This window comes from Callospermophilus lateralis, chromosome 9, assembly GCF_048772815.1.
Source record: "Callospermophilus lateralis isolate mCalLat2 chromosome 9, mCalLat2.hap1, whole genome shotgun sequence".
NCBI classification, from domain to species: Eukaryota; Metazoa; Chordata; class Mammalia; order Rodentia; family Sciuridae; genus Callospermophilus; species Callospermophilus lateralis.
Window position 1 is genome coordinate 38241631 of NC_135313.1, and position 12409 is coordinate 38254039.

Consider the following 12409-nt stretch of genomic DNA (forward strand, 5'->3'; position numbering starts at 1 on the left):
CATTTTCCTTCTTCCTGGTTAGAGCTCTTGGCATCCACTAGCATGTGGTTGCTATTATTGCGACTTCACTTATTGTAAGTTCAGATTTAAACTCCCAGGTTCTCCATCCACACCTTTTATAAACACCATGTTTAACTTGGAAGGAAGAAAAGTTATTCTTGGCAACACTCACATAGCAAAAGTGGAAACTGCAGAGGACTCCAAGGGATATATTGACCGGAAGCAGGAACTGTAAAGAATATGTCTAGCTTTTAATGTTAATACTGTTTAGAATGCAGATGTTCAGCAATGGAAGCAGTTACCATTCAAAGTTTGTTAAGAGAGAGAAAACCTGCAAAATGAGGTCTGTGTCCTATATATTGTTAACTGAAATAATGTAGTGATACTTTGTGCTTCTATTACTATTGTCATTTCCAAATGTCAAGAAAACCAATAGATAGCTAATGAGGATTTGACACTAAGATGACCAAATCACCTAAAAGATCTGCTTTGTTAAAAAAAAAAAAATTTTTTTAACAAGGGATTGACCAGTGGTACTTAACCACTGAACATCATCAGCCCTTTTTATTTTTTAGTTTGAGATAGGGTCTTGCTAAGTTGCTTAGCATCTTGCTAAGTTGCTGAGGCTGGCCTCTAACTTGTGATCATTCTCCCTCAAGTGTCCTGAGTTGCTGGGATTACAGATGTATACTACCACATACAGTTATGAAAATATTTGCTTTTGAGAACAGCCTGAAATTATAATTTGATGTCAGCAAAGATATAGATAGGATGTAGATAAGATTCTATCAGGACTCTTTGAAAATTGAAGGAAATACATTTATAAAAAGTGGGATTATTGCTTTTCGCTATTGAAAACAGACTTTTTGGAAATGTTACTAAAACATTATTCTTAAAGGTGGTAGGTTAACAAAAACAGAGTTCAGTTCATGGCTGACAGATTCAGTGAATTATATAAGTTAAGAATATTTCTTTAGATGTTGATTCCATAAATCCCTTCTGCCCATAACCTTTTGAGATGATATCACAAAAAGCAACTTTAGTATCAAAATCCTGATCTAGGAGACAGACTGGGCTGACCCAGGATGGCCATATTCTTCTACCTGGGTTCACTGATGCTCCTCAGACTTTGTATGATCATTCAAATCCATCATGGACATTAATCTTTTCCAAAATAGGATAAATATAAACTAGTAGAAAAGTGAAATAAAAATAGGATCTACAAAATGTGAGCTTTCAATTTTATTATTAGATGAAAGAGACATAAAGTCACTGACAAATTTCCATAAATATTTCTAAAGACTTACATTCAATTTCTGTACCTACCTCATTAACAGACAATTTATGAGGCAGTGTTCACCCATGGTTCATATCTTAGGAGGACTGTAGACTTAAATATAGACTAAAACTTTTGTTCTCATGTTGGTGTGCCCCTCTGCCTTCATTTTTCCTGTACATGTCTTCCTACTATGCTCTTTTTTTTCCTTCTTCTTTTAAAAGTGGGTTGAACATAATCATCATGAGAATTGTTAGGTAGGGGTCACTGTGTGGGAAGAAAGATACATGTCTCCTTTTAGTTTTCAAATAAAATGAATGTATAAAATCAAATATGACATTCATATACACATGTCCATGAATATATGGTCTATTAGATTTTGAGGCTTTAGACTATTGTCTCCTAAAGTGTGGTTCAAGAACCACTTGTTTTTTTTTTTTTTTTTAACTTTTTTTTTTTTTTTTTTTTTTTTTTTAGTTATACACGACAGTGTTAGGGACCACTTGTAACAGAATGGGCTGGGATAATTATTGGATTTAGATTCTGAGGCCTATCCTGTACCTATTGAGTTAGAATTTCTGTGGTCTACTCTATGGAGTGTGAATTTTGAACATGAAATTCAAGTGATTTAATACACAATAAAATTTGAGAATTATTCTTTCAGGGGTTATATTATAAAAGAGCATATCTGATCCCTCCAGGCTTCTTATTGCTTCTTATGATCCCTCCTTCTCAATGTAATCCTGTCATGATGCCATCTGCCATGAGGGAGCCCTAAACAAAGCCAGCACAATGCTCTTGAACCTCCAAACTGTGAGCTAAATAAACCTCTATAAAGAACCCAGACTCAGCTTTATTGTTATACCACAGGAAACACACTAATGCATTTGTCTTCAGATTAATATGGAGTTAGTACAAAGTTCATCATTGAGGAAAAATATTACACTCTTGGATGTTAGTTAATGCAAAATTCACCAATAAGAAAAAATATTATATTCTAAGAACGTCAAGAAATATGGCAATCCAATAAATCAGACACATTATAGCTGGATCTTTCTTTAATTCTGTAGTAGAAATAATGGAAAGAAAACCAACAAGGTGTATTATTATTTGTGTATACCTTTCAGTTTTGGGCATATTACATCTGCTTGTATTTATTAATCTATAAAACAGAAAAATGAGGCTCATTGATTTTTGTTTATGAAATCATGGATCACAATCCTGACATTTTAGCCTGAGTGGACACTGGCAAAGGGAATTCCTCATCTACCTAAGATGAGAAAATCAGTCCTTTGGGGACTTTCCTCTCTTCCAAAGCATATTGGTAATTTCCCAGATAAAACTGCAAATTCCTAAAAAAATGATATGCCCATAATTACTTTTACTGAACTGAGCACCACATCGTATTGCTGTTGTGGAATTGTGCAAGCTCCTATAAAACTCCCCTCTGCACCTTTCAGCCTTGCCTGTGTGCAAACTACTGGAACTCTCTGGAGCTGAGTCTCTTTATCTTGGGAATAATAATCCCTCTCAGAACTGCTGGGAGGTTTCAGCAACTGAGTGATTCTGAAATATCAAGTGCAGCATTTTGCCAATTGGTGAATGGCAGTTAGTCATTGTTGGAGGAAGTCATTGTTGGAAGCTGTATAACAGTGGCCAACGTGTGGGTAAGCTTGTTGTTGTAGATTTAAAATACAGCTAGTTTCTAGTTATGTGGTCTTATGTGAGGAAGCCATTCAATCTCACTGTCTCCAAATTTTCTGAATTTGTGAGATGGGAACTGTAATGACTATTCCAGAAGGTTGTGTCGAAGATCAAATGAGGGAGTGTGTATAAACACTTACAGTGCCTGGCATTTGCCAAGTTCTTAATAGATCACATACAGTATCCATTATTAGTTTTATTGACTTTGATTGCCTACTACTTTCTAAGCTAAATTTTTAAAAAGCACATATTTCAAATATGTTTATCTACTTGGGTTTAGGGTTATGTCCTTGATTTTTTTTTTAGTAACTATCTCACTTTTGCATATATTTTCTCAAAAGCTCTCTGATTTATACACCAACTGCTATGTATTTCCATTGGAAGATTTTGGGAATCTGAAAACAGAATGATGATGAGAAGAGCATTAATCTGGCTGCTTTTTTAGCACAAGGTCAGAAGAAGAAGCTTCTAATGAAAATTGCAACAGATAGGCAGACACATGCTGTGAGGCTTCAATAATGTATGCAGTGATGTCAGACTCAGAGGCATGCAAGATGCATAAACACAGAAGAGATTTATAATGGCTTTTAAGGAAAAGGGTTGTTCCTTCCTGATGCTGTAATCCTGATTCTGGTTTGTGTTTTTGGTGCCAGCATAAAGGTAGATGGAGGAGACACTGTTGACTATTTCCCATTATTAAGTCCTTTTGTAATCTAGAGTCTTTGCTCATTCCTACTTAATTTCAGTAGCTATTCTCTGCGCTTTGGGGAATAAGCTACTTTGGTTAAGTGATGTCTTTAAGTTTCTATGATTAATCCATTCAGCAGCCCCAAATCACAGTTCCCCCCACAGCCATCCTTGTTAGATCAATGATTTTGAATGATAAGAACTGTGATAATCAGATGGATTTTCAGAAGGTGCTATGAAGGAGCCAGGGAAAAGGAAATACTTACTTGCATTCCATTATAGCTAAGGGTTTCTTTACCTCCATGTACATTAATGCTTAAAATTTCTGGAGTGGGTTCTCCTCCAGCAGCCTCTTCTCTGCTCCCTTTCTGTCCTCTGACCTCATTGATCTTCCTTCAGTCTCTGAAAGTGCTGTGCTACTTCTCACTGCAGAGCCTCTGCTGAGCACTTCCACCTGGAATTACCTCGGGCTCCTCTCCTCTCCCTTCCAGAACAATTCCTTCAGATGGCATCCTTCAGATGGCAGTTGTTCATGCACTGATTCCTCGAGTTGGCTTTTTCTTATTCTCTGGACCATGTCATTCTGTAGCAGATCATCAGATCCCTTAGGATTCTCTTTTTTCCTTTGTAGCATGTATCATAATTGTAATTCAATGGTTTTTTTTTTTTTTTTTTTAGGTATAGGGAGATAATTAGGTATGGGGAGGGATTGAACCCAGGGCTGCTTAACCACTGAGTCACACCCCCAGCCCTTTTTATATTTTATTTAGAGATAGGGTCTCATTGAATGCTCAGTGCCTCAGCGTTGCTGAGGCTGGCTTTGAACTTGCAATCCTCCTGCCTCAGATTCCCAAGCTGCTGGGATTACAGTTGTGCACCATGGTGCCCAGCTCAATCCCATTTTATGTTTGTTTTTCATTGCTTTTTTTTCCCCCTGTCTCTCTCAAATGTAAGCTTTATAAGGGTAGGGGCTATGTTTGTTTTGTACATAATTATCTCCCCATACCTAACACCATATGATGTCATAGTAAGTGAAAACAATTGTGTTATATGCATGCAAAATTGTTATGTTAATCTTTTCCCCATTTTATTTGTTGTTAGTGATTTTGCTGGCTTTTCTTCACAGAGGAGTATGGTTTGGAGAAAGAATTAGCTTGTATGCATTCTAAGGTCTGACACTATGATCCTCTGGATGTAAAGTTCTTAATACAGTTGTTTACTATGACTGCAGAGATGCTGGATAAACTACCTGTGTTTAAAAATATACCACATATACGAAGGAGCACATGTATGCGGGGATATTTTTTTTTAAATGTCTGACTTCATAAAGTATTTTTTTATTCTTTATTTTTATGTAGTTGTAGATGGACAGAATGCCTTGGATTTTTTTATTTTTATGTGGTACTAAAGATTGAACCCATTGCCTCACACACGCTAGGCAGACGCTCTTCCACTGAGCTACAGCCCCAGCCCATATTGGGGGGTCTTAAATCTAAGTTCTAAACTCTATCTAATCTCCCATCCTCTGCACTTTAAGATTCTTTCTTGTTTATTGGGAAATCTAGTTTAATTATAACAGTGGCTTGTGCTGGGAGAAAGTAGGTTGCCTTTATATGGGAATAGCCTGTTTGTCACATGTGGACATTGATAACACCAGATTCTAGGGTGCAGCTGAAGTGATATATCTGACAATGTCACCACATTTGGAAAGCAAAGGATCATGGCCTGGAGGATGAGTGGAGCATCAGGCTGGTCTAGAGACCTGGAAGCCAGTGGCAGTAAGAGTTGTACCATGAGCAGAGAGGGTAAGCCTCTTTATAGCCCAAGGAGACTTTGTTGGTCCATAACTGGAGAATAGTGAAATATCCAAGATTATCACTACTTTTGATTAGGCATGAAAGCAGAGATGCTCATATTTTAAGTCCATTTATTTTCCATAGGCTATGGTCACCTTTGATGCTAGTAAGAGGAAATGAATTTGTCCTTTCTAGACTTACATTTTGAATCTCCTAATGGTAACTGAGGCCACAGTGGACCCATTGGCCTCCTGCAAGTGAGTGAGGTTGCTGGCATTTTCAGGAATGTTATTTGAGGGGTTTGGGTATCATTCAGATCTGACTTCAAATCCTGGCTATTGTCATTCTTCTCCATGAGCCTCAGTTTCCTCATCTGTAATACGGATCCAATCACAGTGTTGACCTCATTCTTAGAGCATAATGGTGCTCATTAGAGACTATTTTTAAAGGTCTACTCTGTGTCCCTAGCACATAGAAGGCATTCTGTACATACTTGTTATTATTGTTATTTGATAAGACACACCGTAAAGTCATGATGATTTGTCCTAAGAGAGAGCCAAGTTTATAGTTAAGAAGAGGTTTGTACAGGCCTCTTCCAATTTCAGACTCAGCCCAGAGCTCTGTGGCCCTCTCAGTTTCAGGGCAAATTCTGGGTTAAGGGAACAGGACAGAGAAAAATGCAGCCACCAGATGCATTGTGAAGCTTAAAACCAGCCTGCCTCACTTTACAACAAATGCACCGGGCAATTGAGGACATTTGGTCTTGTTTTCCTGGAGGTTTGCTGGAAAAAGATGGTCTTGTAGGCTTTGATTGCATTCAGCTAGCCCTTAATGGCAGTGGCTCACACAGGTGAGCTAACGGCATCAAGAGGCTGCCTTGCCATTAAAGACCAGTGGATCTGAACTGGGGAGTCCCACACCCCAACTCTTTCCAGTGAAAGACAAGAGCACTAGCTAGATTGATGATTGTGTCCTTTTTTTGCACTTTTGAAAATGAGGTCTGCAAATAACTTCTGGATCAATAACCACATTTTAGGGTTTTCATTAAAGCCATGTAATGTTTGAAAAGGTTTTAATCTCTTTTACAATTTGAAATCATAAATTCACAAAGTCCACTCTGGATTGATGAGGTGACTCCAAGCCTGTTTTAATAACCTAAAGGAAGGCAAGAGCTGATTAATGGAAATGATACATTGAAGCTCCCACATACATAGTGACTGCTCTGTTCTGAGTAAATCAGACAGCAGCTCCCCTCTGTGAGAGCAATCAGCTTGTTTGACATCAGCCTACTGTGTGTGAGTGTGTGTGTGTACACATAACTCATTCTTTGGAATTCTCCCATGGAAAAGCAAAGGAAGGAAGCTGAGGGAGGATGGGGCGATTGCATCCTGTACCCTTTATAGGGGTGTGGCCACTGCTGCCTTTGCCGAAGGGACACAATACGATGTGTTTTTTCACTTAGGATGTCTGAACAGTGATAAGTCTTGATGAGAGGCAGCAGGGGCTCTTGGTGTTGTTCTTAGCTGGACAGGAGTCTCCTGGTGGAGGTCTGCTCCAGTCCGCCTAGTATTCCATTTCTAGAACATTGGGAAGAGAAGGAGACACAGGAGCATCAGTGAGGTGGACCCACTGGACTCAGAGCCACCTTAGACTCCAGGCTGGTTGTGACTTCAGCTCCGGCTGCTGTTATGAATGAAACTGCCGAGGTGCAAGGCCAGGCACAGGGTTTTAAGGAGAGTGCAACATGTGTCTTCCTGCTGTTCTCCAAACCTGGTTCGAGGTGATGGATTCTTCCCTGGCAAAGGCAGAGGGGAATTTTGGGGGATTGTATGAGGTAAGATACTGGAAAGTTCTATGGAATGAATTTGACCCTCATCTGATTTCCTTATCTAAACTTTTGGATTTGTAGTCATCTCTGCCTTTTACTTTGAAAAGTTCCTAAATGTGGTCCTCTTCTTGCTTGGTTAGGGACAGTTATTAACAAACTGTATGGTATGTTTAATCACATTTAGTCACTTGAAAACTCAATATAAAGTTTATGAAGCTTTACAAGTAAATATGCAGTCCCCCTACTGTGAATTTCTAGTCCCACTGGCTTTAAAGGAATTACTTCACTGGGATGTTCAGTACAGTTTCTATCTACAAGAATGCTTTTGAAAATGGCATTAGATTGAGTCTAAATAGATTTCATGGCAGGTTATCTACCCCTGCAAAAATTGTTTTCATATGATGAAATTTAAAACTGTGCTTTTAGGGAATGAGTTGTTAAAACATTTATTTTTAAGGTAAAATATCTATGGGCGAGTATTCGTAGACTTTCATGTTCTAGAAACTGTTGTTGTAAACTATAGACTTACAATAAAACTTAAACTTGAGCCTAAGACCGTAGTCTTTAGATATATTCTGTGGTAACTGTAGGAAACTGACCAAGTTTTCTGTAAACCTTCTAAAATTTAGAAGCAGAATTTCAGTTCTATCCTAATCTCTTATACAATAGTTTAATGCCATGAAGAATTTTATTTTGGCAATAAAATGCCAATCAGTAGCTCTCATGGAGGAGGTGGGTGTTATTTTTGTTCCCATATAGGAACAGTTGGCATTTAGTGTCTGGGAACAAGGAATGCTGATGTTCCTGCAGTACACTGGATAGGCCCTCACTGAGAATTATGGGCTAGATCTCCAGCAGTGCCCTTGTTAAACTCAGGTTAGTGAAAAGTAAGTTAATGATTTAACAGAAATTCAGATGGGCCGTTTAATTTCTGGAAAGTTTATTTTCTGATCAAGTAGTTTTGGGAAGGGGCCTACAAGAAACAGCTACTTCTGAAAAATTATTCTTTAGAATCAGTAGCAATGAATGTTTCAGAAATATTGCCCCCATGTACTTCTAATTAATATTTTCGGACTGAATTTAGATTAGCTCCAACAAGTATTTGGTTCAGTTCAATGAAAGTAACTTCCTTCTTTGAATATAGTTATTACAGTTTCTGATCCATACTGTAAAGCTTATTAAGATTAAAGGAATAATTTACTCCTAACTAATGGATGCTTTTGTGATGAACATTGTGTTTTATGTTGATTGTTTAATTCTCAGATCTTTCAGCACTAGGTGCCATGTAAAAGTAACATCTTGAAGGATCTAAAATTTGCTTGTAAATGTCAGTTGGTACTAAAAAGGATTATCTAGAGGAAAGGGATGGGTGTTGCGGGGGGGGGGGGGGAAGAGAGGGACAGGGGAAGTAAATGGGAACAATATGGATCAAATTATATTGTTATAGCATGTGCATGTATGAATGTGTAATAATGAATCTCACCAGTATGTATAATTTTAGTGTACCAATAAAAATATGGAAAAAATAAAAGGGATATCCTTTGAGTGACAGCTTAGTGCATATTTTATTTTTTTAATAATTAGAGGAAAAAAGTAGAATACATAATTAAAATGCTATTATCATTCCTTGCAACTTTTTATATACATGGTTCTGAGACAGATTCTCAAGGTGAATGCTGTACTGAAAATCTTGGTTTCATCATGTAAGGAAATGAGGGTGCCCTCATTTGGGTCTCTCTCAAGACAGATTTTTAAGCTTCGAGTGACTTCCTTTTAGGAACCGGGCAGTATTGAGCTACTGTGTGTCAGCTACTGTGCTGTGTATTTAGTGGCACAGTTTGTAATTACTGTATAGTAGGGAATTTCACCTTGGCCCTGGTCTTTTGGCAGCCGTTGATTAAGAAAGCAGCATTTCAAGAGACATAAATGAACATACTTTTGTTTTAATTTATATATATTTATGAGAACTTAGAATAAAGAAAATTTTAAAAGTAAAAACTAATGAAATGAGGTTGAAGAATTGTGCTTTGAAGCATGAAAATAAAAACATATCTCCCTTCCAAAGAAGGAAGACACGGGTTTAAAAATTATAAGAACTTGAACATTTAGCTCCTATTATGTCCGGTTCACATGTGATGCTCATGTACTTCTCACAGCATTCTGAGCCAGGTGCTTTCATCTGTTTATAGATTAAAGAAATGGGATCTATGGGGCTGGGGTTGTGGCTCAGTGGTAGAGTACTTGCCTGGAATGTGTGAGGTACTGGGTTCGATTCTCAGCACCACATATAAATAAATAAAATAAAGGTCCATCAACAACTCATAAAAATATTTAAAAAAAGAAATGGGATCTATATATAGCTTTAAGACTTGCCCAAGGTTATAAATTAAGTGAATGGGATTTAAACTTATAATTGTTGTCATCCCACAGCTAACACCTGGCAATAGCAGTATTAAGTAGCATGTTACTCTCATTGTATGTCTGTTGTATGATATGTACCTAAAAGCAGAAAACCTACTTCTCTTGGCAAATAGAGACTATGTGGAGTCAGTGCCATTGATACAGTAAAAATGTTGCATTAAGAGTTTTACTGAGCTACTAAAGTATGGGTAATTGGAGCTTTATATTTTGGCTAATTAAAGATGAGTGTGGAGAAAGTGGGATTTGAGGAGTTGTTTGCATGAGAAGAGGGAGGGGAAGAACATGGTGGATGTAGAGAGTGAAATTACAGGAAGGTGGTTTGATGTGGAGGGGGTGAGAGGTGGATGAGTCACCTAGGGTTGCTGAACCAAAGAGTCAGAGATTGGTTCATGGCCTTTTTCTCTAAGAGTGGAAATTTATGTCTGCTATAGCTTTAACTACACAGGAAGGATGGTGATGGGAGGAGGGTCATGTTCAGGTTATGACTCTGGTGCTTGCCTGGGCATGAAGCATCAGGAACTGTATTCTTGCTGCTCTAAAGTCTACTTTGCACACAGCAGAAGATTTTTTTTTTAAATGCAAATTGTGTCACTTCCTTGCTTTAAGTCCTCCAGTAATTCAGTGATCCTTAAAGTGGAATCTAAACCTTCACTGTGGTCTGGGTAGATGGCATCATGTAGTTTTGCGGAATATGGTATCTGGAGCGAGAGCCTGGGTTCACTCTGCACAGACTAGCTTCGTAATCTTGGACACATTTCTTAACGTGTCTGTGCTCTAGTATCCTCATCATTAAAAATCAGATATTATGAATTCTTATTTTTCCCACGTTTACAGATTGCAGGATCACATTGGTTATACAGTCACGTTTATACATACTGCCATACTAGTGTTGAATTAATACCCCATTTGAATCAAATGTATACTATATGATATGTCAAGATCATTGTAATGTTTTGAGCAGCTAATAAAAAAAATCAGATATTAGTTTCTACTTCAAAGAGTTGTTAAAGGTTTAAAAGAGTTAATGTAGGTAAAATGCTAGAGTAGTGTCTAGCACATAGGTTGTTCTTGAGAGAGTTTATTATTATTATTTTTACTACTGTTATAGTTATTACTACTACAGTTGCCTGCAAACTGGCTCCTGCTAACTCTGATCTCCTCCCACTCTCTGCCTTCTTCTTGCTACTCTAACTGCATCATTTGATGTTCTTTAGAACAGGGTTGGCTGGCTCCTGCTTCAGGGTTTTTGCATTTTTTGTTTGTTTGTTTCATTTTTTGCAGTGCTGGGGATTGAGCCCAGATTTTGTGCAAGCTAGAAAAGCACTCTACCTGAGTTACTTACGCCTTCAGCCTGCATCTTATATGTATGTGTTTTCCTTCAAATCTCTTTTCAATAATTGCTATTTTACTTCTGCCTTTGGGGTTTGAAATTTTCTTTCTAACTATCTTTAGCCTATTATCACTTTGGTCCAAATTATAACCTTTAGGAAAAAAATCATTTACTCCACTGTTTATCATGGAATTTCTTCAGCAAAAAGAAGCCTTGTTCTGCCCCATCAGTTCTGCTACACAGACTAGGAATGAGGCATTTTATTGTCATCATCAGAGAATATTCTAGTAGAGCCTAATATTGAATGATGTGCTAAGATGTTTACCAAGCTACTGAATGCCAGTCACACTTGACCCTTTAGTTGAGCTTGAGTGTACACTCTTGTTATATAAGTGTGACTGCTGGAAGGAAATAGCTCTGTACAGTATGATGGGAAAATGATGTACTGATAGCAACATGTGCTCGAGAAAGAACTGGAAATTTTTAAGTCTCAAATTTTTACAAAGAACACCTAGTTCCTTCTGATATTTTATCATAAAATTGGATACAGCCAAATGCAAATAACTTGTTTTCACTATGATATTTATTATAAATGTCTGCAATAAGCAAATTAAACATAGTTTTCTTGATTGATAGGAGAAAGGTATTAGTCATTTTCCATCTGAAGTATTATCAAAGAGTGAGTTCTCATAAATCCTCTATAAGAAATTGTTCAGTTGTGAAAAACAAATAAAACTTAAGTTATAAATGCTGTGTAAGTTCTTGTCAAGAAGGAGCTTATTTAAAATGTGTCAAAGGCCTTTACCTGAAACTAGGCCTGTGATCTTAGGTAAGGCTCTACATCTTTTAGTGCACTGATGTGTGCAATTGTATAAGTTTATTAAGGAAAGTTGAATGTCAGCTCAGAAGTACACTTGAATTAAGTGTGAATGTTAATTAGAAATTCTTGCTCTAAAGTTTGAGTTTAAACTTATCTTATTGAGAAATCTAATAAGGCTTCCATGGAATTTTGAATATTGTTCTTGTCTTCTCTCTGAACAAGACAGAGATCTTTTTAAAAAGCCTTTATGTATTCGTTGGTGAGGATTTTATTTCTCTTTTGTATTTTTAACAATAGAACACTAATATTTGGTTTTTATCATATAATCAAAAGAATATATCAAGACACCTTGCATTCAACCAGATCTGAGGACTATGTGCCAGATACCTTGCAGAATACTTGAGATCCGTCAGTGGATGGAATAGACAAGAATTCTTGAGTTCTTGGATTTACATTCTAGACAGATAATATGTGTATAAGTAGATTAAGTATGTAAGTATGTGTAAGTAGATGTAAGTATGTTAGAAGGTGATAGGGTTATATAAAT

General features: G+C 37.2%; 1 protein-coding gene across 2 annotated transcripts in view; it reads left to right on the forward strand.

The window, feature by feature from the left end:
• The window catches only part of Hecw2 (HECT, C2 and WW domain containing E3 ubiquitin protein ligase 2), a 210027-nt gene that overhangs the window by 50383 nt on the left and 147235 nt on the right, over nucleotides 1-12409 (forward strand). The window contains exon 1 of one of the 2 annotated variants that reach the window (XM_076866775.2): nucleotides 6940-7297. The exons of the other annotated variant lie outside the window; for it this stretch is intronic. The gene's annotated coding sequence lies outside the window, so the exon portion shown is untranslated. Of the gene's footprint in view, nucleotides 1-6939; nucleotides 7298-12409 lie in introns of those variants that run through there. 2 annotated transcript variants of the gene reach the window in all.